Source organism: Rhea americana, unplaced genomic scaffold (genome assembly GCF_003343005.1).
Source record: "Rhea americana isolate MKP2758 unplaced genomic scaffold, rheAme1 scaffold_106, whole genome shotgun sequence".
NCBI lineage: Eukaryota > Metazoa > Chordata > Aves > Rheiformes > Rheidae > Rhea > Rhea americana.
The window spans coordinates 3,182,883-3,207,239 of NW_028185106.1; the positions used below are offsets into that span (position 1 = coordinate 3,182,883).

The 24,357-nt window shown below is 39.2% G+C and overlaps 1 long non-coding RNA gene across 1 annotated transcript in view; it reads right to left on the reverse strand.

The window, feature by feature from the left end:
* Window positions 1–456: 456 nt before the first annotated feature.
* Window positions 457–24,357, reverse strand: part of LOC146601283 (uncharacterized) — a 56,318-nt gene continuing 32,417 nt past the window's right edge. The window contains exons 4-7 of the long non-coding RNA XR_014896415.1: window positions 17,352–17,477; window positions 16,021–16,238; window positions 11,965–12,104; window positions 457–524 (exon numbers count right to left, since the gene is read on the reverse strand). This is a non-coding gene — a long non-coding RNA (uncharacterized LOC146601283). The remainder of the gene's footprint in view (window positions 525–11,964; window positions 12,105–16,020; window positions 16,239–17,351; window positions 17,478–24,357) is intronic.

Sequence of the window (24,357 nt, forward strand, 5' to 3'; positions counted from 1 at the left end):
TTTAGGTGAACTGAAGAGACTAAGTTTTGAACTTTCTAGACACTCTGTAAGTCTTGTTTTCTCCTTTCGTCATCACGTGTCTCTTCTGTGAGTTGTCACCAACTTACCATTAGTTTGAATTGCAGATGGCAGAATGTGGCATGCTATTGCAGGAGTGCACATTCTCAGCTGTATTTACTATGACTTTCTCTGCTTGTACTGTTAGGTTTCATTATTCATACATCCACAGATGAGTAACATTTTAAAAGGCTGTCATTATATCTAATAGATGATGTTACACTGGGAATTTGTTCTGCTGACTCTCTCTATCAAGATTTCCACCAAATTCCTTACTTAGTCACTACTTCCTAGACAGAGTCACCCATTCTATCATCATAGCCTTAATATTTGTCCCCTCATATTCCATCCCATCTTGATCATATAAACATTCAAATGTTTAACTTTCCCCTACCTTATCAACTCATGCAGAAAGGTCTGTATCCCTGTCCTCTTCATAATTCTTAATCCTTCCAGTCTTGTGTCACCTGCAAAGATAATTAGAGACTATCTGCTTTGTTCTTTCAAGTCATCGCTAAATGTGTTAGCTCTGGTAGAGCAAAGAGGAACCAGRCAGCATCACTATTTTGATTACCATGGGCCTTAAAATCGGAGGTCGCAAAACCACATTGCGCAGCTAGATGGCTACAACAAAATACTGAGGGGCAACTTCAAATTATCCATTGTAAAAAGCACATAGGTACAACACTATCCTAGTAACCTATCTAAAAAACATCCTAGAAAGGGCAGCCTGGGGGAAAATGCAAAGGCTCTTCTCTGGCATTCGGGTATCATAGGTTTTCTTAGCCATCAACTTGAACATTATGTTCAGCTTGACATAATGAATAGCCATAATGCCTCAATGTTTCCAAAAGTATAAGGGATGCTATGGTATCAAGACAGCAGCTGAACTTGAACCATACACAAGAAATTAAAAACATGGAATGCATCATCTAAATACAAGTACACGCACTTGCTGAAATATTGATTATAGCATGTTCATAGAACAGCAGCACTGATGTAAGAAATGTGAAGATAAAGGTCTGCAAGACTCACAAAGGACTGAGGTTCTAATTCAGTTGCTTTTATGCATAATTCGTATTTTTCTTTTCCAATCCCACTTGCACAGGAAGACATTTTACATGGACACTACATTAATCAGACGTGTAGAAGACATTTCAAATCTGCCAATTCAACCACTTTGGGCAGTATTCCACCAGATTTCCAGAAAAATTTCAGCTGGAACATCCGGAAAACCAGACAAATGGCTACCAACCATGCAAAAATCAAGTCTATATCCCACATGCTCCAATGTATCCCAGGAGTTCAGAGGCACAGATATCATATAAACCATTTGAGTGTCCTTGAGTGTCTTGCACTATGTCACACACAGTGAATCTGCTATGTTCAGGACATGCTGGAGTAGCTGCATGAGCACTGATCATCTGCCTGTGCACAGGCTGCTCACATGTGCACAGAGGCATATTAGACTCAATCTTCCAACCCTTCTGCAACTCATCTCCAGCAACATCATCCACAGTGGGAGGAGGGAACTGGACATTTGCTGTACGTTATTATTAATATTGTGCTGTCAAAGATCAAGTCCCATGAACTCAAAATCAAACACTTAATTTGCTTCTGTTTCTTTCTTTTCTCCTACTGGCCTAAAAATCTTGTACCCTCTAAGACATCAGACAGCAAATAAATACAATTTGTATCCAGCTGTCTTAATCATCGAAAAGRTAAGTCTGACTGATGATATAAAACACAGACATTTCCTCAGGTGGTTTCAGCATACTGGCTGAGGTTTTCAAACCCTGATGCCCAGCCTTAGGCCCTGTGATCTTCACTGAAGTTCCTGTACAAACCATCTTGTTGTCAAAGTGCTGAATACCCCAAAGCTGCTCCAAGATTATGCCTTTCCTAGTCAGAACAGCTCAGAATGTAAAAAGCTTTCAGAGCTTTCTGCACTACAGAGCTGGTTAATGGCCCCCACACTACAGCATTGCCTGAATGCTGTGCCTTTGTTTCCAGATACTGTATTATGGCACAAGAACAATGCAGAAACCCTCAGCAATTTGGTGTCTCAAAAGAAACAGCATTCCTACAACTGATTAATCTGCCAAAAAAGCTAAAAGGGTCACATCTCTGGCTAAAAAGGCTTTTCACTTCAAGGCTTATTCCACAATTCAGTTCATTTGACAAATGCATAGACAAAGATTTCTCAACTGCGTAGTTTTTAATAAGAGATGACCCACCCATATTGTTATTGGAAAAAGAGAAGCAATTCCCTGAAAAGGATACAACTGCACACTCAGAGGACACCATCAAGATGAAGCAACATGGAAACGCTACCACTGGGCTGCAAAAAGAGAGTCAATATCACATGTCAATACGCACCAGTTGTGCACATTTCCTGAGTCAGTATGCAAGAGTTGAGGATGACACAAATGCTGGCAACATAAAGAAAAGCTACTGTCATTTTGTAACAGTAGGCCTGGATGACTGTTGCTTGTATCATACCTGAAATGGTAGTTAATGAGACGGGGAGAAAGAAGACTCTATGCTTTGAAAAACTGTGGTACATTTATACTACAGGATACGATGCAACTTTGGGTTATCAGGGAGAATATGAAAGCTGCAAGAGATGCTATAAATTGGTTATAAAGAGCAAAATATATAGGCATGCACTCAGTCCTGCCCATATCCAAAATCAAACAAATTTTACCACCCTGTTTATCCAATTATTATACCATTTAGCTGAGAAGTATTTAACGGAAATTCTTCAAGGTTAGGTGCCCCAGGAAGAGTCACTTTCCCAGTCAAACCTTTGATTGCCTTTACCTCCATATATCCAAATACTCTGGATGCCCCCAAACCATTTGGGATAAGCAAACTTTTGCTGAATTTTCTCTGTATCTAGCTAATTCACTACTTAAGCAGGGGGAAAAAAATTGCTTGTTCAGCTAGCTTAATATTGAGTTAGGCAGTGATGTCCTTCTCACATGAATATGCTAAAATTAATCCAATTTGCATGGGAACATATAAGCAGTAAATATTTATTCATGATTAGGAGGGAACTAATCCAAGTATCTAAACTAAAGGTAGACATTAAAAAAGCAGCATAAACATTGATCACCATAACTTTCCTACAATTAGCTGCCAGGTATAATTAATTTGTGCTTCCAGGCATATTAAATCACTAACAAGCATAACATGTTTGAAATAAAGAAATAATTTAAATAAAATGCAATTAGGAAGATGCAGCTATTTCAATCCGGGCAAAGTGACCCTCACTCTAATAGTCCAGTCATTAATGAAGCTGACTTTAAAGGAATTCCTTTTTCTCCCCATGAACATTATCTTTATTTTTTTCCTGAACTTCATACTGAAGTTGCAAAATTTAATTAAATATTCTGCACAGTCTGGAGGAGTAAGAAGCGAGAGATCTGTCAGCAATAGAAATGGCAGACTTTATGTAAGCAATCTGCCAACGAAAGGAGTCATATGTTGGGTTATTGTTAAACTGCAGCAGAAGGAGGTAAAAAACATATAGGCATGTATTTTTACATACTTTTACTTGAGCATTGTGAAAGGATTTGTTCCCTTAGCTGAAATCATTCCTACCCTGACTAAGGATAAGATTTCAAGGGAGAGGTAGAAGTGCCATTCTGCATTGCCAGAATGCATTTTTTTACTGGAACATAGTTCTCTAGTTTAGTACAGAGGATCTTTATTTCTCAGAGAGATCTCCAATTGAAAAGCAATTGTGGTTTGGGGCTTAAGATTGTGTTTAATCCTAAAGACCTCAGAAGGATCAGTCAACATCAGCATCTTACTGTCTTGCTGCTTTTCTGCTCAAGACTCGTACAAACAGGAGTGCCATGAACGGAGAGCACAGAAACTTTGCCATGAAAGCCAAGGTTAGTTCCACAGCAAACCTTGAGCACCTGTGTGTAAATGGACCCTCAGCACTTTAGCAGTGACCAAGGCCATGGGCAAACATAGACTGAAAAAACAGGATAATTATTTATTGCCCCTTGTTWAGTTTATTAGTATTCCTCTGCTTGAGATTAATTGTCTCTCCTTCATAGCCAAAAGCATGGACGGTAGGAATGTCCCTCATGCATTTCTCAAGTAAAGTCAGTTCCTTGGTGTACAAGAAAGTTGTTTTGAGCTAAGCTCACAAAGGTTTAACCGGAGTAAATGAGAAGCATTCATCCAATCTGTTCCTCCAGTCCATTCCTCAGTGAGGCAGTGTGAACAGCTCTGGAGCAGCTGCATCTTAAACAGCGCTGGCTATCTCTAGTCTGCATGGAACCCAAATGTGATGAGCATGGTGTTTAGAATACCTTTGAATATGGTGTTTAGAATAACTTCATTCTGAYGATAAGGTCAATCTTTGCCTGTGTAATTCCTTGTTTTGTAATTCTAGGGTATGGTTTGGAGAATCAGTGGGCAGTTTTGGACCTCTAATTTGGTTAGTTCTTCCTTGAGTTCACTCTGATTTTATGGAATTTCATAATCCTAAGGAATAGAGCCTAACTTCCACTGATCATCACCTCAAGTTTAGATAGCCCATGAATGCCAACATCTTGGCACATGAGTCAGAACAAAGATAAAAATGAGAGCTTCAGAAAAGGTAGAGACAGACAAAACAATCTCACTAGCTCTTACACTCAGCTGACATCCTATTACCTAAATACTTAAGCACCTCATAATTTATGCTTTTATATTCCTATGAAGGAAATACACACTGTTATTCACTCTGTCTGTGAGGAGGTAAAAAAGGAACAGGATTTCAGCACGGCTGCACTCCTGAATTGGACACTGACTAAGACATTGGTAATTTGGTTCTGAGAAAGAAAAAAAATCTTACAAAACAAACTTTTGAAAGAGGGGCAATTAAAGACCATAGCAACTCTTTTCTTTTTATTTCCATCCTATTTTGGAAGAGGAAAACTTTGCACATTGTTTGTACATAAGCAGGATGGAACCAATAAAAAAGGAGTGCCTTTTGCAATTTCAGAACGAGCAACTTCAGAACCAATGAAGGCACAGATGGCTGTACAAATACATGAGGAAGGCAGGCAAAACTGGTCTCTACCAATTAGCTGTCAAAAATCAATGGATTTATTAAGGAACATACATGCCATTTGCTCAATTAAATTGCAAAAGGGTATGCTCTATCCCAGTGCCTATACTGKATCTATCTTTCTTCTGTTAGGAATGCAAATACTGTGGACTGCCTAATTTCTTAAACATCAGTTAAATGCTCAGTAGCAGTCAAAAAAAAAAAAAAAAAAAAACAGCCAAATATCAGCAATCACCACAATTCCTAGCAAAGGACATCATTTTGGCACTGCATACATCTATGGTTTGATCACACTTTTAATACTCTGTACAGAGTTGTTCCCTTATCACAAAAACAATAGGTCCAAATGCTCAGAGAAAGGCAACAAGGATGAGCCTAAATGAAGAATCAGGGTGATTTTTACCTTGGGGTGGTGGGAAAGACTACTAGACCTTCAGAGTGCCTTAGAATTTTTTTCTAAGCTTTCTTTCTTTCCTACACAAAGTATGGATATGCATATGCTAGCACCAAGCCCAGCATCAGAAGATATATACTATGTCTTGCAAAGTAGCCTTCAGTGGGGATTTCCTCAGCTATCCCAAAAGTCGCGGTGATGGCCATGATGCGCTCAGGCTGCGTGCAAAAAGTAGAGTGTAAGAGACATTTAGAAGGTCCTGACACCCCACATGCCCTGTGATTTCATTTGTAGAGTGGTGAGAATTCATTGTATCTCTGTGAGTTTGAGCCATTTCACAATGAGATTGTTAGAAGTTCAACAAATGCATTACAGAGTTCTTGTGCATTCATTTGGCTCTGCAGGGGCCCTTAGTGGGGATTTGACTGGCTCTCCTGCTTCCACAGAAATGGGCAGGTGGCTGTTCAGGCTGAACTGCAGAAGGGAGGCAGAAAGGAGAAAGTTACAAGGTCCTTTGCAAGGCAATGGTCTTTCTTTTTCCTGTTTTTCAATGAGTAATAATTAAATATTCTCATCTTGTTAACACTTTTGTTATAATAAATTATCTACACTATTCTTGCTTTGTACAATACTTTGTACAATACTGTTCTTTTAAACTGTCATTGCGCTATATGTATGCTCACACACAGAGAAACACACGAGTCTACTGCAAAATCTTCTTTCAAGATCCCTAGTAGTGAAAAAAGCATTAGAACCACCATTGTACAGAAAAGTTTCCATTAAAGGGACAGTTGAGCAGGCTGGGACTTTTCAGCTTGGAAAGAGACAATCTGGATAGGTGAAACGTGATAGAGGTCAGCTAATTAAAGAGTATCTTGGAAAAGATGTTCTCTGTCTTTTCCAGTTTAAGAAATAAGGGGTATCAAAGGAAACTTGCCAGAGCAAGTCTCAGAGCAAACAAGAAGAGACAGTCCTTTCTGTTACAAAACTCCCTGCAAAAGTATATTGGGGATGGAAAAAGGTTATATGGCTTGGCAGGGAACCTGTACAAGTACCTGGAAGAGAGAGCCATTAAGCGTTATTAAATAGGAAAAAAAATCAGTTTTAGGAAGTTCTCTGAGTTAAAACTTGGGAATCAGGAGAATACTTGGAGGAAGTATATTTCTYTCCTTATTTTTACTCTTCCCTGGGCATCTGCTATCAACATTTTTGGATATTGGAATGTAAGATCAAGGAACCCTTAGTGTGAATCAAGACAGATGTTCTTACATTCTTGAACTTTGTGTCTATCATAATAGAACCTRTTTTGGCTTTGTGTTTATGTAGTACCATAATAAACAGTCACACAGTAGTCAGTAGATGAACATAAATTTGAACTCAGACCTCTCAGGTCTAGAACTAATATTTTAACCACACCAGAGCTTTCCTCTCTTGATACAACACATGCTTTGTATGAAGTCTTTTTCTGGAGGACAAAGTATCCTGAGATGCAGCTCAGAGATCCACACAGTTCATAGATTTACAGTACATTAAGTATGGTCATGGGAAAACATTGCTTTTTTCTTCTATAAAGAGGGGCTTGTGTAATATGTAAATGCCACGAGGGATTAGCACAAGAAATTATTTTTGCAGCRTGTGAAAGTGTGTTGTGCCAATTCTCAGAACGTCCAGCAGCAGCCAAGCCTCATGACAGACCCAGAGGCAAACGCACAACTCTTGATGYAATTGCCCATTAGAGATAGGCCACACCAGCTGAGAAGTCAGAGAGAAACATATGCAAAATAGTATTTTATGATGGACAGTTTCATAGCCTGATATATCTGAATTAGCTCTGAGAGAAAATAGCTCAACATAAAGTCCCCCTTTTTGGTGACGTAGAAATTCCCATATATTCTGTCCTTATAGAAAGTCCTATAAAATTCAAATGAGATGAAAGCTTGTACACTTCTGTAAAAATTACTTTCATCACTTACATAACAAAAAGACTTCTTGTGTGTATTTTTGTTACCCCAGTGCAGAAATCTCTGGAAAGAAAATAATGTTTAATTTCAAGTGGTTCAAAAAATCAGAATAGTAAATATTTTCCTAATTATATTACACAGGATTCTATACGAAAACAGTAATGTTTCAGACTGAGAAGTGATAGACGTAAGCTGCTTCTGTATTGCTTTTAAAAGTACATGAAATAATGTTACAGAGTACATGAAATAATGAAGGCCACCTGAGACTAGGTGCAATGGGATGATAAAAATTTTGCCTTGTTTGCCAAAGTATATGAGCTAATGCATTCTTCTAAAATATAAGCTTAACTGATGCTCCAATGTGTCCTATATCCTTTATGCAAATATCTTTCTCTTGATATCTTTTGACAAGTTAATTGTTATCKTTAGCGGTGGGAAGAATCATCTAATAATGATGGTTACGTAAAGGCCACGAGGTCTTTACAAATACATTTTTGAGCCTGGTGTGTGTTCTGCACTTTATAAAGCAAAGTAATACAAAGAAACTAAAACATAAAGCCAGGTCAACAATTACCTTTTTATTAGSTATGTACAAAGATGCCAGGGTAAGGTAAGTATTCTTGTAAAGTTTGGTCTTTCGTTAGACAAAATACAGCATAGAATGGCTGAGAGCAGGCTAAGAAATTATTTAAAGCAGAATCACTCTACTTTAAATGCTAGAATGATAATAAAAGCTTTTAAAGACTGGCTTAAATGAGCTGTTGGCTGCCTATTAAAGCCAAAATGGTGATACTGTAGTTCTCCACATTCAATCACCTGCTATCTGTTCATATTCACAAGCTGAGTTTTTGGATTATAAAATGGCTTGCTACTAATCAGACATTTCCTAAATGAAAAACCCTAACCAGAACAGTGAACCTTTTTGCACATTTGAAGTTACCAATATATGCTAAAGGCTCTAAATAATTGTGAAGGAGAAGAGAAAGTCCAACAGRCCACATACACAGAAAAGAAACTTGCAAGATTAGACACAGTTTAAATAACATTCCTGAGAACATAGAGTAAAGTTTAAATATAAAGCAAAATGCAGCCTTGCATAAGAACTTGAACAGGAAGTCGAGTTAAAACGACTACAAGCAAAAAGGGAAATGAACGAGTCTATTTGATCTTTCCAGTTGAATTAAATATRAACTCTAAAAAAATTTAAATTGTGACAACTAATTTGTCATGCAAAAATATTCAATTAAATTAAAATGAATTAACATAATTAATTATCTAAGTTGAGAGACGTGTTTACCCAGACAAAATTCTTCTCTCAGACCCATTGAGGGGAAGGAGATGGCTCAAACTGACCTAAATTTGSTTCACTATTGGACAGTGAGGGTGAGACCTTCAAAGCTGTCCAAGGAATTTCAGCTACATCCCATACTTATGGCTTCTCGGCTACATACTCTGGAGCACTGCAATGACTTTCTGCTATCTCTATTAGTTTACCTGCTGTAGTACAGCATGTAAAGTACATATGATATGATTTTATTTGGGCTGCTGGCTGTTCTTGTAAACATTAATGACATTTTCTTGAGTAAGGTTGGAACAGAAGTCACTCAGATGCTACTGCTCACTGAATTTTTTTATTTCTGTCCTCAGCATACTTTATGAAAGCTCATGAAATGGAACCAGGACAGTTTTCGTTTTGCCTTAGTATAGGTCCTGCCCTGTATCAGCAAGTCTAATACAGAGCTGCTGCTCTGGTTATGGAAGAGAAGTATTTTTGATATATTAAACAAAGACAGCAGACTTTCCAAGATTTTTTACGTAATCTCCTGGCCTGCCAAGTGGCCCAGCACATGGTGTATGCAGATGCACTAAAAGACAGACAACTTTCATACCAGAAATTCCTTTGCTGCTCTGCTGCTGTGAATGACAAGAACATTTTTCCACTCATTTCAGTGGCAACAATTCCAGTCTCCTCATAGATTGCCAGTCTACTTACTCAGCTTAACGGCAGTTTGTATTTTAAAACTAGATTTTTTGACCCCCTTTTCCTTATTTTTTTCTTCTTTCTTCCTCCCTCCCCCCCTTTCAAGAAGCAATTTGCTTTCTGCCATTTGGTTTCTCAGCAGGGCTGTTATCAGTTCTAATCACTAAGGAAGGACAGCTGGTAAGGGAGAGAAAGTCAGATCCTTCAGAACATAACCACGGATTTAAACATGTGAGCCGGCACTACAAATACTCTTGTTATGCAATTTGTATCAAACTCACTCTGTAAATCAGGGGCATACCCTGCAGCATGTAAAGTTCATAGTAACAGACAAATAAGCCCAAGAGCATACTCTTGTACAGATAAAGCAAAGGAAGAGGCCATTTGTTGCAGAGCAGCATTTGTAATTCTGAGAACTCTCCCCTCATTCTGAGGCAGATAAAGTGGTTTGCAGAAAAAAGATGAGACTCACAGCTGGAGGAAACACAGGTGTCAAAGTCTGTTGCTAGTGCTTTTGTTGTGGCTCAAAACAGGCAGGCATATTTGATATGCAAGAAAAAAAGGGTACTTGGGCACATTCAGCTCATGACTAAATGGATGCAGCAGCCAGGTGGGCTATATTTTCTCTTACTTATTCTTTGCACGATTAACTTTTTCCTGGTGAAGGCAACCCAAATACTGTGTTGCAAAATGATGATCCAAACCACTGGCTTCAGCCTGACTTCAGCAGCAGTTTCAGATGTGGCTTCAATAGGAATTGCAATTACATGGGAGCTGAATTTGGCTCACTAAAAGGAAGCTTTTTTAAAATCCTTCTGCTGGTTTAGCTGCCTGGCCATTATCTTGTTGAGTTCCTCTAGTATACTTAGCAGCAAAATTTCAAACTAAAGACAGTAGTGCAAAGGGGAGCTGCAGCTTACTGAAATCACAATCTAAAAATCAGCTGATCCCCTCCCCTTTTCTTCAAACCCTCTACTAACTGGCAGACCTTAGCAGCTGCCTCTGTTCTTTCCTATTAAGAAGCTTGGACATGACACTGACTTTAGAGGAGAAAGTTGCAGGGAATCAGACTCTGCATTGGCATCCCAATRGTTTAATTGAAGATGAACACTTTGTTCATCTCTTGTCCCTTTCCCCAGGGTAGCCAGCATTGCTTCAGATGCCTGCTGATTTAAATGGTGACAGCTGCAGGACACGGACTCATGTATCACAAGCTCTGTGCAATAGGAGATAGCTGAAGGGCAGAACTTCAAAGTCACTGGTTATAACCACTGCGACGACCCAGGGCTGTTGCCACTGCCAGCTGGTAGCTCCAAGCTCAAATGTGGAGACATGGCCTTGCAAGCAACTGGACTTCTGCCATATCTTGAAGGTGCTGTATATTTATCCTGGGGTGAGGCCGGAAGACAGAGGTGAGCAGAGTGCCAACTGCTTTAGTATTTCTATTGGCCCTGTTTGGTTCCTCCAAAAACTGGCATCAGCACATCAAAATGGGAATTTTTCTCTCCTTCAAGGAAGGGACTGCAATTAAGGTGAGGAAGAACTGAGCTGATTTTAGCTTACTTCCTCCAGCACATTATTTTGAAAACATGTTTTAAAACTTTTGTGAAATAAGAATAACCACAGTTTAAATATTATTTCCTGGTACTGGACAAGCAGTTCACAAYTCTTTCACCTTCACAGGAAAGTTATCCAGATCTGGATGAATGTCAAAAGCCTCAGGCACTATCAGCTGGAAAGACATATAGGCCTTTAACACTAATTTGGATGTATAATTTGTTTTCAGACTTACACAGCAAGATCTAGTAAACAAGATGATTTGGTGAGTTCAAGTGAGACTTATCTTTTAATGTAGAGATGTGCAAGCATAAAGAGATTTAGATTCTATGCTTATTTCTGCTGTCAGTATGTGACGTGGCATTGCCCAAGTCACCCAATGTGACTGCACACTGGGCTCACTGGGCTATTGACACAATAAAACTTTGGCCTATCCATTAACCCTTTCAAAAAGCAATAGAGATAGTGACAGCAATTCATCATTTTARCCAAGCTCTAGCCTATGCAGGAATAGAGAAGAATAAAAGATGCTATTAGATATGCTTTCTGCCATTTCCTCACCCCTTTCACGTTAGAACAGCTCACTAATGTACACTAGATCCAAAGGGGAGACTCTGTCAACCAGAAAAAAATACAGTGCAGGACACTGTGAATTGCTGGGTGTGGGGTGGCAGTGCTGAGAGGGCATGTTGGACTGTCTGACCAAGCTCAGAAAATGCCTTCATGGGGCTGGTCCCATCAGACTTTTCATGTTTCCAGTTATTGCATATGAGATTCAGACCTCCTCACCCACACACATTTCTATGTTTCTCCAAGTTTGGCACCAAGCCTCTTTCTTGCTCTGTGACCTCCTATACTAGCTTTGCCTGACAAAAGGGGCCCCAGGCAAGGAAGGAATGCTGCCCTGCAGCTAGAAATAGGCTACTGAGTTGGGCCCTACCTCAAAGGAGATGGGTTGGAAGGTGCACATTCCTCAGCTGCAGCCTCATACTCCGCTCCTTTACTTCTTCCATCCCATATCCAAATCTGTGAAGACAAATGTTGAGTGGGCCTCCTTTTCACTGCTGGAGCACAAAGGGACTGCAGTAGAATAAAGAACTGGTATCACAAATCCATTTGAACTGCAAAGCTACATCAACAGTACTCTGTTCTTATTTCTTTCCCAACTTCCATTTCAGAGTTCATACCATTAACAATCTTCCATTGTTCTAAGTTAAAAGCAAACAAAAGGTAAAACCACCAGAACTGATGGCCTAATGCTGTTGGATGTCTTGCACAATTTACTGAATTTTTTTTCCCTGATCAAAACAATGAGTTAATTCACTCTATTATGTAGGATCTGTAGTGCTGTGGTCCAGATGAAAGGGGCTTTCGGAGTCTTCTATACATCCTTCACCCTGCAGGTAACTTAGGCCCAAATTTCTTCAGGAAATGACATCGTTTTGTATCAGAGATACTATACAACAATGGACCTAAATTCACGCCATATTTTTGTATCTGTAAGCTAAATACAGATGTTCACATATTTAGACATAAAAAAGTCTTCTGATAGAGATATCTAAAGCAAAATCAATCAAAAATCTTGACTTCCCTGCAAAATCAGGGAACAACCACCTCAACGTTATAGATAGGAAAAAAATCTAGATAAGCTGGGAAACAAATACAACTGGTTTCTACAGCTTGAACCCAGGCTCCTTTCTTTTTTTTTCTGCAACTCTTCATGTATGATAAACCGTTTTTTTTTTTTTTGTTTTGTTTTGTTTTTGTTTTTGTTTTTTTTTGTAGGACCTTTTGTCATTTCTTCTTCAAGCTTCAACTCTTATTAGGGCAAGATAACTACAATCCTCTTTCCAGCAGGCCTTCCTGACTTAACAGCACCTCTGCTCTGCTCTCAAGTCTTCCTTACTCTATCTCTCTCCTGCCTTTTCCCACACAACTCTGGAGCAGAGTAAGTACCGTGACTGGCATCTGGCCCCTGCTTCCAGCTAATCCCTTCTGGACAGCTGTGTTTGCAGGGTTCTTGCCTTGGAACGGGCTGGCTCCAGGCCACACTGTCTTTGAGCGAACACATTGAGGAATTATAAACCTCCTCAGCTACAAATGAATGGTTTGTTAGATCCTCAAAAAACTACTCTGATCTGCATAAAGACTGGAATTATTGCTTTAAAAAGTGAGTACACATATTAATATTCATATTCAAAATATGTATATATTCTAATGGCCTATGGTAATTATCTATTAAATCTCAACAATGTGAGTATTTTTTCTGATTCCAGGATGTGATTAAAAGGAATATCAGATGCAGTTATGCTGCCCTTTTTTCATACTAAATTATCAAAAAATACTCTTGGGCAGGTGAATTATTTACTCTAAAATGCTATAAGTTTATGAACTAAAATACTCAGCTAAGTATGGGATTACCTCAAACCCTCAAGAGTTCAGTGGAAGTTTGGCCATTTTCTTGAATGATAGCAAAGTTAGGTCAAACTATTTACATTTTCAAAACCACTATTAATTTTTTCTGMATTGTACTTCTTGGTTATTTATTGATATAAATGAATGTGACTGACTATTGATATTCATTCTTTTTTTTCTCAGAAATCTTTAGCTTTCTAAGTTGTAACATTTTTTTTTTCTTAATCTGCATATTGTAAGACTATTTCAAAAATGTGTGCCTTCCCATTTATAATTATTATCATTCAGGTTTCTAATGTTGGTATTTCTCTTTTTTCAAAGAAACCAGAAAATGATTGTCGTAAGGATCATTTAGTATCATTAGAAGAACAATATGATTTTAAATGCCCATGTAGTTTTTACTTATAACTACACATAGAATGTCCATTTACAAAAATCATTTGTAATATCTATCACACCACACTTGAACCACTGTAATGTACTACACTAACACACTGGGCAGCCTTACTTACTCCTGACGCTTAAATTCAATAGAATATTCTTCAGTAGGTATACGCTGTCAAAACTCATCAATGGATGATTCATAACAGATCTATTGATAGAAAATGAAATCCTTTTACTATTTCTATCCAGTTAGGAAGTCCCCTCTTTTATTCAGGTAGTAAATAACCGTGACTGGAAGCATAAGCACCAAGAACTTTCTCAGTCTAAAATCAGAGTAGATGATTTGGATGAATGACAGACTGCTAGTGGAGCTTGAAGGACACAGATCTGCTGCACCGTATAAGGCACATTGGATTAAGTTTGTTTATCTCTTGCAGAGCGAAGTTTTGCCTCTAACTACATCCACACAATGTTATTAATTTAGATGCAGACAGAAGTTGGCCCACTAGCTTTGTGTTAACTTTTCAGGAGTGCCTAGGATGGAAAAACTCAATGAYAGCACCACATACATAGAGCCACAGAAGTTAACCAGCAGTATGCAAGAGAGAAAGCTGTGTGGAGATTTCTCATGACAAGCCTTGATATCAGGGGAGAAAACATCCCTGCACTTATTCTTTACAGAGAAAAGAAACTTTCACCTGGTGGCCGCCAAATTCCAGAAGGCAGGAAGTAAGCTCATAACAATACTACTATCACAACACTTGAGGGAAGATCTTACTTAAAACCTTCCTAGGACAAAGGGAATCCTTCTGCCARTATCGATCACCAGCACACTCACAAGTTCTAGCATTAGCACTAGCAGCAGAAATTTATCGCACACCAGGAAGTTTAAGGAGTATTTCCTGACTTCCAGAAGACTGGCAATGCAATGAGAAATAATAAAAGAATGGCTCTTGTACTTGCAGATGTTTAACTACCTTTTAAATATCTCTTTCATTCAACTGATGAGGTACAGAATCCTTTTGGCCACATGAATGCAGTATTATGACACCAAAGAGAGGTTTTTTTTAAAAAAAAAAAAAAAAAAAAAAAAGCTTTAGAAATTCAGATTTCAGAGAGTAAATTACAAAAACAGAAAATCTACCTTTTAACCATAAGGTTCTTAAGGCAATTTCATGATTGGGAACAATTTCAGTTGGTCATTCTGCAAGCTGTTCTGAGTATGTACCATTTGCATTCTGGCTTCAGGCAGCCATATCAGTAGGGAGGCGTGTTACAACTTTTTTATTTATTCTAACCTGCTTTGCTGTTTTCTGTAGCACAGAGATCATTAAGAAAGAAGTTTTTCAGATACAGAAAAGCATTACTCAGATTTTTAATGACTTCTCTATCTTAGTTCCTAGCTGCATAGGCAGCTTACTGTTTTTCACTTTCACATTTCTTGGGCATTTCTTTCTACATTCTAGTCAGCCATGGAAACCTAAGAGTTACTAATAAGTGATGACCACTCCTTCAAAGATATTGCTACCTTGGGAGAAGATGTACTAAGCACCCAACCTGTGAGACTCTCTTCTGCTATCAACCTTTCAAAGTTTTGAAGATAAACATGGAATGAAGGGGGTATCTCTACTAAAATCAGACTTTCCTGTTTGGATTTGGGATCCCAAACTACATCAGGAAGAGCAGAAACAAACACTTCTGGGGTTTCTGAGCTGCACCTGGCTTTGCTTCCTTTGGCACTTGTTCCACACACACAAATGAAGAGGACAGAATATGAGACAGAGAAGGCTCTTTTAGAGCAGAGGGGAATTTTGCAAATGTTTAGGGAATAAAAATAAGTCAGAAGCATTATAACTCTGTCAATAATGCATTATACTTGAAAGGGCCTGGGTATATCTATCACTTAGCAAGTTACAGTCTCCCTTTTAAAAGGAGTTACTGTATATAAAACTCTTACCTGATTTGATGGACCAGGGCTTTCAAACTAGTCAGCACCTGCTGTCAAACATGATATACTCCCAATCTGTTTTAAGTGAAGCCAAAGGATCAGGACTTAATTAGCAGTGAAATACTTCTTATACTGATCGGTTTGCTCCAGATTTCCCGAGGGACATAGATTTGTCTCTATCTGGAATCCCCACCCTACCCTCAGCTGCTTGTTAGGAGGTTTGTGTTGTGTCATTTGGCAGACACTTACCTGTTGCGTGTGCTGTAAAGGAAGAGTGCTTTTGGCAGCAGAGCCTGCATGGCTCTGGGAGAAGGGGAGGCGTGTTGTAGCAGCTTCTCTTCATATGAATGTTCCAGCTCTGCCAAACCAAGCAAGACAAGGTGACATGCTTTTCTTGCTGCTCCACAGTAGACACACTCATTAGTTATTTGTTCGTTCCATGAAGGAGGGGGGTTTCTTCTTTTTTCCTGTAGGGATAACAGTCATTCAGGTGCAACACTTCAGTTAAAAGACTTTCCTTCTCTGGCAGCCATGGCAATGAGAATCACACCTCTGTTTAGGAGAAGAGCTTTGCTTCCAGCAGAAGTACAAAGCTGAAAGTGTAGCTATCAGGAGTGGGATTGTCACAGGTGTTTGATGGCATCAGGGGCCCAATTCAGCCTTTCACAAGACCTTGAGCAAATGCTTTGGTGTCTCAGGCAAAGGTAAAAAGTATTGTCATAAGGGAATAACACTGGCAAAAATTCAGCCCATAGAAGTCTTAATACCGCCACTGAATGATGTCTGTTATTAACTGAAAGAACTAAACAAACTTCATCATGGTCTAGAACAGCTAGACCCTGATGTCCTGGTTGCTTGCTGTGACAATGACATTTTTTTGGTCACTTAATAACATGAACTGAGCTAACTTTGTCATTCCCTTAATTTTTGCAAGCGTCTGAACACATCTGTCTAAATATCCATGACCTAGAGGGGAAAAAGAATATATTTAAAATACACAAGGGTGCCAAATCTAACTCATCAGTCTCTGCTGGGATTCCTGAGAGTCTTGGGAGGTGAGACCTCAAGGAGTTTATTTTGGCATCATTCTCAGCTAGAGAATCTTTTGATGGCAGTGTCTCTGGAAGGGTCTTCTAATACTTTCAGAAGAAATTAGGGTAAACATTAATGTAGGTGCAGAAGAAAGACTTACAGTGCAAAAGCAGAGAAAAAGTGTTAAAATTAATCTGAGTAGCAGTATTTTTCACTCAAGAAGAGTAAGAAGGCAAGAAAAGGAATAAAAGTTTAAAGTTCTAATCAAATAAATGAAAAATGATTAAGTCATTCTAAATCATCGAATTAATGCTTTTGTCTATAAAGGATTGCACTTTTTACAATTTAGGTGCTTTATCCGGCGTTCTCTTCAGTTCCAATGCATAAAAAGCTCATTTACCTTCTGTCTTCTGTGTTCATTTTATAGCCCCAGTGGTTTTTAAGGTGTTGTCTGATCTGACAAGGGGGCCTAAGCTCCTAAAAAAGTTCAATTTTGCTTTCTCATGCATACAAACAATAGAATAGTCAAGGTAACTGTCAGTTATTACCTTTTTCATGTTGCAGTTGTGACTRCGATCTCAGGAAAAGAACTGGGCAAAAGGGTTTTTGGGTAACTGTGGTTTCTTATCTTCCCATAACTATTTTGAACATCAGGCCAGTGTTTTTAGCTTCAACTAGAAGGAAAAAAAAAACAGAAAAAAAAGTCATTGATAGTTTTATTAAGTCTTCTGCTCTGTCACTCATGCACTGGGCCAGGCAATGGCTGGGACCCCAAGATGAATCCTCTCTATTCCTGTGCCTGAACAGCATATGAGCCAGGCTATTCACCTATCTGCCAGCTGATCAAACCGGGGTTTGGAGTCAGCTGCCTCAGTCTCTCCTGCTGTCTCTGTTCTTTTTTGCATTGAATAAATCGTTCACTAGAGCTCAGAGAGTATGCAAAATGACTTTATCACTGAATGGTAGACAAGTCATGGCAGAAGCAGGAAAGGATTGCAGACCCCACTCCAGGAGAAGTTTACGCTCTTAAATTAAGCAGTCAGTGTAACACGGCCTGGAGTACAGACCTAAGTGAAATCACTAAACAAAAAAATGATTGTGTCCCTGGCCTTGAAAATATTTAAATTATTATCCCAATAAAATAGAACAAGAGGAATTAAGAACTTCTCTCTCCTCCACCTAAATAAAGCCCATATACCTGAGAGATAATCAATACAATTGTCCTCATGCAGAGGAAGGAATTTAACTCTGGCCTCATACATAGAAAATAGGTGCCTTAATCATTGGGCTCTTGGATAAAAGATACCATAGCTACTTCACCGTTTCCTCCCCTTGGAAGTGCCATAAAACAAAATGTTACATCTGACACTGAATATTTTCTCCTGAATGAGAAAAATCAATTCATCTTAGTGAAAAAAATCTTTTTTTTTTCATTTCAGTTAAACTCAGTTGAATTTCTTCTCCAAATTTTCCCATTTTGTTGCCAGTGCCATTGTTAATCAATGAGATAACTTAACTGAAACCTTTTGTAAACTACATCAATCTGTTCAACAAGCCAACACTTCTCTGCGTTGGGATATCAAGCCCTCTTTTCTTAGGGACTTATGTTTGAACAGGGGAATTGTAAAAAAAGCAACTTTTAAATGAAACTTGTCTTGCAAAGTCTCAGCTTGCAAGGAATTTTGTTTAATTAAACTGGCTATATATATGTATGTATATTAATATATTCATAGTTTGCTTTGAAAGTTCAATTAGAAGATCACCTGCATTCTCTGCTTTCCAATTCTGGAACCCTATTCACAATACTGTGTAGTCCTGATACGGATCCTTTGCAAGTAGTTCACCAGGGTAGTGGGTTAAAACCCTGCCCCACCAGCTAGCTGGACTTGTACCACAAAGGAGACTGGAACCGGGATTCCATCTATCACATTGGTAAAGATGAAAGATTTTAAATTTTTTTGAGGCATATTGGCTCCTCTCTTCACATTTTGTCTCCTATTTTTAACATCTTTATCATCTCCTCTCATCTGCCCCCGCTGTTGAGAGACCCTACGTGGGATCAGTCTCAGTAATTCTCTGCTACTGACATATCTGTCAAGACACAGAAATTCTGAGCTCCTACTTCTAGATAGCCACTCAAGTGAATGGTATGGTCAAAAAACCCATTCTTTATTCACAACAGGGCCGAAGGCTCTTGTCATAGGTACTGAGAATGTTCATCTCGCCTCAATAAAGGTTTTGTACTTGGATCTTAACACAAAGGTGTTAAGAATATTCTAAGTTATTAATCCAGGCAGGAATGGGGCTGCTACAATCAGTACAAGACAAACACACAGGAAAACTCTCTTTACACTCTCTTTTAAAGTCCTTCAGGTCTTCCAGAAGGAGACAGTATCTGGAGAGCTTTGAAATATCTGTGTCCCTTCCCAGATACAAAGGAGAGCTACTGAAAGAAGTCTGGTATTTTTCTCACTGTCCTTGGACAGCTAAATCTAAAAGGGGTCACTTAGCATTTGAATAAAATAATTGGCCATAGTTTACAAGCACTAACAAGAATGAACTTGTTGAAAATGAAACTTCTGTTCTAGGAAACTCTTCTATTCCTAAATGATGAAAAAGGGAGAAAAAATGAAAAAGTTACAAGTCCTTTTGGGAAAATCAGAAGTCCAGGCAGCTCTGAGCTACCTGGCACCCCTGGAAGTGGCTGGTGGGAACCTGGGAAGCCAGACTGGCAGGACAGCATACAAGCCTTTCTTCCAGTGTATCAGTTAACCCAATGGCCCCTACAAGATGGTTTGATTCCACCCAGCCAGCCCCTTCCCACAGCAAAGAGTTAAGTTTGAACATTTGGGCTGACTTTTTGAAGCACCCTTGCTTCTCAAATASCCCATTCTACATTCCTTCCCTACCCCAAACTCTCATGTGCCATACAGGACTTAAAATAGGCTGGGCTGGTAGATGCCATTCTTCTAATTATTAGTACCTTTTAATACTACAGAACAGTACAGATGCTGTTGAAGGGAATTTAAAGTAGTTTATCCACGCATGTTTATGTGTGGCGGACAAAGTTAGAAATGTTATTGCATACTAGTCAGTGAAATACATCTTTCTTGAGAAGGAAAATTGCATTTATTTATTTAGAGACCTTAGTCCATATCTTGTTCACACTATGCTTAGCACAAAGGGTACATATGTGTGTGTAAATGCGTGCACAGAGCTACAGATGTGTGCGTGTGTGTAAACAGCTGCAGACTCTGCCCTGAAGAGCCTACATTCTTTCAATGCTTGTAATATCTTTCATCACACCTATCACATGGTTGTATAACTTTTTCTCTCGGCATGCTGCTTACCTCTGTAAATGCCCAAGAGCAACCCTGCTTCTTTACACCTGCTTGCTGAAATGGCTTCTCCCTTTAGAGCTGCCGCGGCAGGCACAAATGAAGCTTGTGTGCTATAGACTAAGCCTTGGCAAATGCAGAGACACTGATGAGCTTGTGGTGTTACCAGAGAGCACTTGAAACCTGCCGTCAGGTCTGCTGAGCCACTTTGCTCCAACCATCGCTCATTGTGGCCTATGTTTATTTGCCACTTAGACCTATTCAGCAGCAGAGCTAAAACACAGGGGCAGTAAATCCCACCACGATCTCTGCTATTATATTACACACTTTATTATAACAGAATAAGGGGTTCAGCTCTGCTGGACCAAATCAAGTTGGCCTGTGTGAAGTATCACATTTTAGATTCAAATCCCTGCTAAACCCTCTGCTTATGCTTGTGGTTAACATTATTTTTTATATCTGTCTTCAGAAATGACAGACAGAAGCAGCTCACACATAGCAGCAACAACGTCAGCAGCTTTTAACGGCCGACTCCATAGATTAAAGCGTGATACACTGAGCACTGAAATCCCACCACCCCAGTGTCTACTGATTAGGTTGGGAGAAAAGCTGAGTGACAAACATGTTTCCAATCTGCCCAACCCATGCAGCGAAATGGAGCAATCTGGCCTGAAAAGGGATTTAGACTTTTGTTGTGCRCAAGGGGGGAAAAAGCTGATTTAAATCCATCAACAATGCTCTCCCTCTTGGTGATCTCAGAGATAAGGAACAGAGTCTGGACACAGTTCATATCCTACCTCTCACCAGGCCCCACACTTCCACTCAAAGACAAAAGCTGGCAGATGAGGGCAAATRATGCTGTCTTGCTATCGAGCAGCCTGTTCACATTAAAACATGTTGTACAATATATGAAGCCTGCCTGGGGCATTTGATCTAGCAATTTTTAAAGTGACAGTGAATATTCAACTCATGCCTATCGGGACAAAAAAATATGGCCTTTTAGTTCATCAAGACTATTGCTATTAACTATGTGGCACTGTGTGCGTACAAAGTACAAACAGACAGGAAGGTCTTCCTCCAACTTATTTACAGTCTAAACTAGACAGACATTTACACACCAGAGAAAAACAACAGCCTACAGGAGATCGAAGTGGGGCAAGTGAAGAAGAGACACAGCAAAAAACAAAAGAAAAGGAARTAAGGTTTCTAACAGAGAGCTATTAGATCCCCTTACAAGGAAAGCAAATCACATGGTATCCCTTATTCTGGTTATTTAATATATGCCATCCTGTGCATTTCACTGTGACTGCCGTAAGGAGTGAGCCATTACACTCTCTCTTTATCTCTTGTCATAAGGACAGAGAATGAGGTGATAGCCCATTTTTCTGAAACCTCTCACAGCCCCTYGGAAAAAAAACAAACTTGGCTTGCTTCATCCCAAAAAGATGAAAAGCTTTAAAAAATAGAACACTAGTTGTGTGTAAGCAAATCTGTTCTTCACTTATCTCTAATTGTGTGTATTCTTTTAAAATAAAAACATAATAAAACACCCATGTGCACATGCACGTGTAGAAAGTTAATCTGTGCAAAATGCAGAAGCTTGTTTTCTTGTGGCAGAAATGTAGATGATGCCTGACAACAGTTGTGAAGAACACCAACAAAATGGTTGCTGGAAAATAGCAGCAGCAGCAGCAGCAGCAACCACCTCTGTGACTCTATGGATGCCCCTTCAGATAGGCACTAGTGCAAGGCTTTCTTGTTCACAATTATTAAAACAGACTTCAGCAAGCCCTTATTGCTACCATATTTGGAGAGCAGCATTCAGATGCAGATTGCCTTAAATCCCATCAATTCATTCAAGCATTTGTACGCAAGTGTATCTGCTTCTGCATGTGTATATGTACGTGTGTGTTTAGATGCATTTTTTTATATATACGATTCTCACTGCACAAACACACCCTTCCCACCCTCTCCTTCAGAAAGAGCTAAAACTGTCGAAGATGAAAATGTGTATTTTCGAGGCTACTCTGTCAGATGTTCATGTGTGCGTCTTATAAATATTTCATACCAAATATTTAACATTATTCCTTCCCCAATCGGATCAGCTTTGAAATGCTCCTCAAAGTGAATTCTCCCCTAACAATGGCTTGACGCAAAAGCCTTTTTTCTCTCTTAAGAAGAGGAGGCTGCACATGGTCTGCTGCCATAGCAGCATGAATAGTTCTTATTTAATGGAAAATAAAAGATACTTTACATTAATTCAGTGGGGGATGGAAAGCTAGGCACATGCGTACCTTGTGCTTCAAACATGGAGGAGTATCATACCTTGACCTCCCCTCCTCAGGTCCCATGATTATTACCCAGCTCGCATTAGAACTGTAATGGGAAGTGACAAGTTTATGTAAATGATCCACGCAAGGATTTTGCTCTTGTAAAACAGAGCAGTTACTCTGGGCTTTCTAATTATTTCATGCCTTGTGGTTCTGTGATAGGGCAGAGATGACTATTACTTGAAAAGTATATTGTGATTGACAAGCCACTGTCCCCCTGGAACTCATTAAGGCCTGTGCTTTGCAAGAGGGGGTAGAAAACCCTACAAGGCACACCACACACACATACACACACACGCACGCATACACATAAGTGCGCACACACACATGCATACACACACTTACACCAATGCCAGTGGTTCCTTGAGATCATTTATTGGGATTTTTGCGCTGGAATAAAAAAAGAGTAATCTGCATGTATCTCAAACAAGTACAGCCCCCTGGCAACAAATCGACCAATTATCCTTCACTTTCCCATTTTTATTTCAAAAACTGCATGATTAACAGCAACATACCTGTCAAACAGGCAGCAGTCTTTGGATTTCAGTGTATTGGATGGAAAAAGTCAGTTGTTTCATAGCACAATATTCAACAGAATGGGGAGCAGAGAGGAGTTGGGATAGAAGGAGAAGGACTACTACAAAAGCTGACACTGGTCTATTTTTGCTGCTATGTGATTCATGCAAGTGCCTTCCAGTATGTGTGGAGAGCCATTCCACTGCCATTGTGTGACCTGTTTGCTTTTCTTCCTTAATTGATTTTTCTGGCCTTCAAACTTGCAACCAAAATGACAATTTGTTTCCAATAAAAGTAGAAAAAAAGTAGAAACCCTGTCTTTTAAACATGTACACCACACTCCAACCATGGAGAGAGGAAAAAACCTGTTCAGGTAGCTCCGTTAATGCTTCCCATTGCAGAAGTGGTTTTGAATTCTGCTGCTGGTTTTGGATGCAACATCATTTAGCATAAAATCAATTCAACTCCATAGTGATTGTATCTTACGGGCTCTGAACTCATGMAGCGTTTCTTACTTTTACTAGCCTTTGATTTGTGATTGAAGTGAACCTGCTGGAAACACGAAACGCATGTGGCCCATCTGAATTCTTCCATTAGTGAACACTGGCACTTTGGTCACTCCAAGCTGTCTCTATTTTTACAAACAATTAAAAAAACAATCTTTGGGGGTTTTCAGTTTCCATTTGGCCAGGAGTGGGATACTTAATCTATGACCTTTCCAACAACTCTCTTGACTGTGTCTGCCAGATTGCAGCAGGAGAGGTTTATGATTTTACTGTTATGTTCCATAATCGTATCATATTGAAATAACAGCAACCCATCATCTCTAATAACTTTATTGTATCTAATTTATTAGTAAATTTTCCGCCAAAACATCTGGGTCATAGATGTTCAACAAACCAGCTCATTACTCAAGATCTGACTCATCAAGCTTGGGCTAAAAGCTGCACATGACTGATAACTGATCAGCATAAAGAAGGAAATAAGTAGAGTAAGAAAGAAGAAGAATAAAAACAGTGAAAAAAATAGAGGAAGAGATAGAAGTATCTCTGAAGTCAGTTACATTCAGGAGCCTTGAAAAATGAATCCACAAGGAACTAAGGTGGATTTTAAGTCACACTGATCATTGCCTTCATTTGTCTCCTGTGAGGTGGCTCTTAYATTATGAGTCTCATAAGCACAGACATAGGTTAGTGCAAGGATTGTCAAGCTCTGCCTTTTCRAGGCACATGCAGTTTGCAAGCAGTACAAATGCGCTCAGGCTGCAGTTGAATCTTATGGTTGGGAACAAAGCTCAGAAACCACGCTACTTTTTGCCAGTCCAGAGTTGTGGCTGTAGAAGGAAGTGAGTTAGCAGGGACTGCAGAGGC